The 5,840-nt window shown below is 38.8% G+C and overlaps 1 long non-coding RNA gene across 1 annotated transcript; it reads right to left on the bottom strand.

Annotated features, from left to right (window-relative positions):
- Positions 1-1,522: 1,522 nt before the first annotated feature.
- On the bottom strand, positions 1,523-2,241 carry LOC115579979 (uncharacterized). Its single transcript, XR_003983778.1, has 2 exons — positions 1,969-2,241; positions 1,523-1,831 (listed from the first exon to the last, which is right to left on the bottom strand). It is a non-coding gene; the product is annotated as an uncharacterized LOC115579979 (long non-coding RNA).
- Positions 2,242-5,840: the final 3,599 nt, after the last annotated feature.

The raw sequence follows: 5,840 nt of genomic DNA, 5'->3' as shown, positions 1-5,840 counted from the left end.
CCTGCGTCCTTTTTTGCAAAAACACAACAGTCGGTATAATCATAAAATGAGTCAGCCTATTTTTTTTAGATAATATCTGTTCCTACACTTCCTACGAAAACAACACGGAATTTAAATCATTTCCCTGCTGAAGTTTTCTCTGCAGCTCTTCTCGCTGCACTTTGCGGCTGCACGGCTCTCTTGGTGTTGCATCATCGGGGGAGAAACTGTTCTATCCACCTAGTGCTCAGCGGGCCTGCAACCATCACAGTGTCTGCTCATGTTGAACAAAATGGACAGAGGAGTATCTAAAGGCTTATCACTGGCATTGTATTACCCAGAATTCCTTTTGCTTGTGTTATGTTCATCCCTCTCTTGCTCCTGATCCAAATTTGGCATGGCTGGGTGGTCATTTTGCCAGAGGAGAATTGGAAGAGATCGTGTGCAGCCCTTCAGTATGTTCTCCCTTCAAGTCTCTGGATGTTTCTGTTGAGCAGAGAAGCAGCTAAGCGACAGCCTAGAGACAGGTAATTGCGTCCTGGTGATGAGATGAATTGACATTCGCTTTTTTGCAGCGGCGCTGTTGATTTTCACGTCTGCCCTCTCCACCGAACACAGATGCCAAGTCTGTGACTGAAATGCATCACCTGATTCTTAAATTATTACAATATATGGGTCTGTGACTGTGGATGTCTACTACGCACTACTCAGACTGAAACAGAATTGCCCATCCAAAGTGAAGGACAGTGGTTTCTCCGCGGCTCACGCACTCTTTTGATGGGTATCTCTCACCATCGTGCCTCAGTGCATCTGAGTGTTTCTTGCCTCCAGACGCAGTGAAGAGAAAAGAACACATCCTGCAGAACTGACAGGCTCTTTTCTTTTTACTGTCAGAGCTATTTGTAAAACAGCCATTCTTTGGTGACAATTCTTTGAATATTAACATAATTCATTTTGTTTGATTTTTTCTATTTTTCCAGAAACCTCTGCCAGAAGCTTTTACTCTACATAGTGGAAGTTGAATGCAGGTACCACCAACATAGACTGACAGCTTCTCAGGGGTTTATGGATTTGGATATTCATGTGGAGGCTGCAGGTTGGGGATGGAGAGGAGGAGGAGGGGAAGTTAACTTCAGACAAACATTTCTATAACATTACCTTCAGAGCCTGATGTTCGTCAGCTTAGTGATCTCCCCTTTTCCTTGTCCAACGCTGCTGTCACTGCATGTTGGCGGCTTTGCTGCAAATATTCATCTACAGAGGCTGAAGCTGAAATGAAATAAACGTCTTTTTCTGCCTCATCAGTAAGATTCAAACTGAATGTGAGTTACATAAGCACTGCTAAATTTATCAATGCTCATTTTATGCAAAGCCTGAGCTCCCAGGCGCAGACTGTGTGATGTTTAGAATGGGGAAGGCTTTTGTTTCCCTGTGAGCCATTTGATTTCTATTTTTGTGCCTGAAAAAACAAGATTTTAAAAAGGTCATGCTAATTTTAGCGTGGCTTTCTTGAAAAGAACGGAGACGTGTGTCCTTTTTTTTCTTTTTTCCTTCCACAGACAATCCAAGACTTCTGACAGTTTACAGCTGTAATTCTGCAGGAGATTCCAGTCAAAAAATGAATGGCAAGCACGTCTGCTGCTTTCTTTACTTACTCTCACTCCTTTCTGTGTGTGTGTGTGTGTGTGTGTGTGTGTGTCTTTTTCTGGTGTGCACCTTGAAGGAAAAGCATCTCTCAGTCTCTCTGTTTGCCACATTTACAGCGAAGTTTGAGAGTTGTCAGTCTCTCATCAGATCTTTCACAGAGGATCTTTGTAGACAAAAGAAACTGCTTTTTGATACGGCGTCTCTTCTACCTCATTGAAACACACACAAACACACACATTTGTCTTACTACACTTCTGACGACCTCTGCTGACAACATTCACTTTTTAAACCGTAAACTAAACCCCTGTCTTTTCCCAATTCCATATTAATCCCCATCCAAACCTGAACTTAATCCATATATTGTCAGTTGGCAGGTTATTTTCCATTTCCAGCCTGAAGATGTTGTCACTTGTTTAAGGATAGTTTTTATCCGTCTTTCCATCATTTATATCCATTCATCCGGTTCAGGAGAACGTCCCAGTAGACGAGAGCTGGGCTAAACCTTTGACGGCCAGTCTGTCAGGACTGAAACATACAGACAGATAACATGTCTTTTGACTTATGGAGGACTAAACCTGACGTAAGTATAAATAGATAAATAGATAAATGCATAAATAAATGTATAAATAAATAGGGAATAAATAAATAAATGCTTAAATAAATGCATAAATAAATAAATGCATGAATAAATTTATAAATAAAAGAATAAATAAATACATAAATAAATGCATACATTAATAAATGTATAAATACAAGAATAAATAAATGAATAAATAATTAAATGCATAAATAAATAAATATAAGTAAGAATAAAAGAATACAGAAATAAATAAATGCTTTATATTTATTTATGCATTTATTTAAGCATTTATTTATTTATTCCTGTATCTATTTACACATTTATTTATGCATTTAGACTTAAGTCAGGTTTAGTCCTCCATACTGACTGTTTGAGGACACGCTAAGGAAATCCATACAAACAACTGGGGTTTTGATCCCAGGACTTTTATTCCTGGCCTTGATTCAATTAACTTATTTTTCTATTAAATTTCCTCTAACTGAATATCCAACAGAGAAAAGGCAGTGTTATTGTTCTATTACTTCATAATAAAATAGCCTTTGGAGTGCATGTTACTACGGAAGCACATTGCATTCACTGGATAAAAAAAAAAAAAAAGCCGTGGTTCATGTTTGCTTGGTCAAATCAGCTGCACCTTTTTTTCTAGGGCGCAAATCTACTAACATTTACGGTAATCGTAATGAAGCCGCCCTGAAGAGCTGCTGGTAATGACTGTGGGGCAGACTGCAGTCTCACAATCTGACCCCTGAAACATACGAGGATAAGGGTTTTGACAGAGGATTACTTAAATAGTATACAGTAGATGTAATTCATACTAGTTACACAAGTATTCTAGGAAGTACTTAGTTCAGCAGTATATGAATCTTGGACTACTAAATTCGTTTTTATTACACATCAAAGTTGAGCGAAATATCCCTATTCTTTTTCTCTTTTAAAGGGATATTCCGGTGTAAATTTAATCCATGGTCTAAATCACTGTGAAACTGTGTTAGACTCTCTAACGAGAGAGCTCAAGTTAGCAGACCGCTAATTTACGGAGTTTTATCAACCTCAGAAACGACTGCACGACAACAATACACTGTAATAAATGGGTCCAAATATAAACCGCCACCAAAAAGCCACAAATAATGCTCAGAACAGCACCAAACTTGAGCAACAGTACAAATAGGGTATCAGCACATAGTCCGGGGCATCTAACCTCCGCTAGCTTAGCTGGATTTCTACTGAAAAGCTGACAAAATTTACCACTCTTCTGCAGCAGCTTCCTGTTGACGGGAAGTCCCGACAACTCGATTACCGAGTGCAGTAGAGTTCCGCGGCTCATGGATGAAAATGTATGATTATGACTCCATGGAAAAGCAATCAAAGTTCATATGTGTCTTACCTGCCAGTTTATAACAGTTATTATCGAGAGCGGACAGGGAAAAGAACGGAATTGAGCATTTCTAATCGCACTCGGTAATCGTCACGTCAGGACTTCCCCGACCCGGAAGCTGATGGAGGAGAGTTGAAATCAGTTTTAAGCTTCCCAATAGCTTCCCTAGCTAAGCTAGCGGAGGTTAGATGCCCTGGACTATGTGCTGATACCCTATTTGTACTGTTGCTGAAGTTTGGTGCTGTTCTGAGCATTATTTGTGGCTTTTTGGTGGCGGTTTATATTTGGATCCATTTACTGCAGTGTATTGTTGTCGTGCGGTCGTTTCTGAGGTTGATAAAACTCCGTAAATTAGCGGTCTGCTAACCTTGATCTCTCGAGAGGGAGTGTAACACAGTTTCAAGGTGATTTAGACCATGGATTAAACTTACACTGGAATATCCCTTTAAGGATTTTGACACAAGATCACTCGAAAAGTACACAGTATAAGTACTTAATATTATGCATGCAAGTAGTCTAGGAAGTACTAAGTCCAGCAGTATATGAATCCTTTACTTTGAGATTCGGCAGGATACCTTCGTGATACCTTCAGTTTATTACCGGGAGTAATTACTGTAAAAGTATCGTATTTTTCATGCAAGGGCGTAAGTTTGGTCTTAGCTTTGGTAGGGACACTAGCTAGGAGCTTCCTTGTTGTGTCTGTTGCAGTAAGGGGGAGATTATTTTAAGCCATATACAAACGGTTGATAGAGAAATCTTTACCAAATAATCACAAACTCACTACAGGGACAAATATATTTGAAGTAAAAACAGTAAATGGAGGGAGAAGATCAAACGAACTATGTACATTTTTACAAGATAGACGAACATCCTAATCTGGAGAAAGGGTGAGAGAGAAGATCAAACGTGATCTAGACTGAGCAGTTTAAGGTTATAGACTTAGACTTAGACTTAGACTTAGCTTTATTTTTTTTGGGATGACTCTCGCAAGGAAATTGAATTTCCAGCAGCTTACACGTAGAAAAAAAGAGAGGTATAAAAATACAGTATAAATAGACAATAAACTCTTAGACAGTATAAGATAAACAATAAAACTCTTAGAATGAACAGTAAACAATAAAACTCTTAGAATGAACAGTAAACAATAAACTCTTAGCTATATATATGTATATATATATATATATATATATATATATATATATATATATATATATATATATATATATATATATATATATATATATATACATATGTATTTATATATATACATATATATAAAGTAGAGATAAGAATAAAAGTAAATAAAATAGAATTCACAGAAAACAAAATCAAATAAGATAAATAAATGTAACTGTAGAGAACTGTATAGGGGATAAGTACAGATAAATAGGATAAAATATGGACTATATGGCATTGTTTTTTATACAGTGGTTAAATGACATTAGCAAGAAATTAGCAGTTAAATTAAATTAAATTATTGCACTTGAGGGGTGGATCAAGTTGTTGCACAAAGAAGAGTGTCCAGGTATGTATGAGTAGATTAATTAATTAATTAATCAATTAATTGCCCAGTGCTACCAGTCCTTCCCTTCTGTTCTCTTTACCCTATTTCCTCCTCCCCCCGAGTGAGGAGTTGTAAAGTATAATGGCATGAGGGACAAAGGAGTTCTTGAGTCTGTTGGTCCTACACTTGGGAAGTAGCAGCCTTCCACTGAACAGGCTCCTCTGGTTGCTGATGACGGTGTGCAGGGGGTGGCTGGCATTGTCAATAATGTCCAGCAGTTTGTCCAGTGTTCTCCTCTCTGCCACCGTCACCAGTGAGTCCAGCTTCATGCCGACCACAGAGCCAGCTCGCCTGATCAGTTTATCACCGGTAAAGTACCAGTGGAACTGCGAAAGGCTAAAAAGTCAGAGAATTAACAGATCAAAACAGATCCAGTCTCAAATCCATAGAGCGAGGGGCCTCAGCGTCCGCTCCTGCCTGCCCCAGTCAGCCCCCAGACACTGGCCTTCCACACTGCTCAGCGGCGCAACAATGGAAGGGACAGACCCCGGCGCTGCTGCAGAGGAGCCATGGACTGCGATGACTCTGAGCAGCATGTGAATTGCAATATAATATCTTTCTCTCCCTTTCCCCTGATGATTTGAATAAGTCACTAAATTTGTTGCTAGTGGCTTTTTAGAAATAAAGTTGCTAAGAGGATCTGAAAAGTTGCTAAATCAAGCGATAAAGTTTGCAAATTTGTTTCCAAGTTGGCA

The sequence above is a fragment of the Sparus aurata genome, chromosome 4, assembly GCF_900880675.1.
Source record: "Sparus aurata chromosome 4, fSpaAur1.1, whole genome shotgun sequence".
Lineage (NCBI taxonomy): Eukaryota > Metazoa > Chordata > Actinopteri > Spariformes > Sparidae > Sparus > Sparus aurata.
Note: the sequence above shows the minus strand (reverse complement) of the source record. Positions and strands in the feature narration are given on the sequence as shown.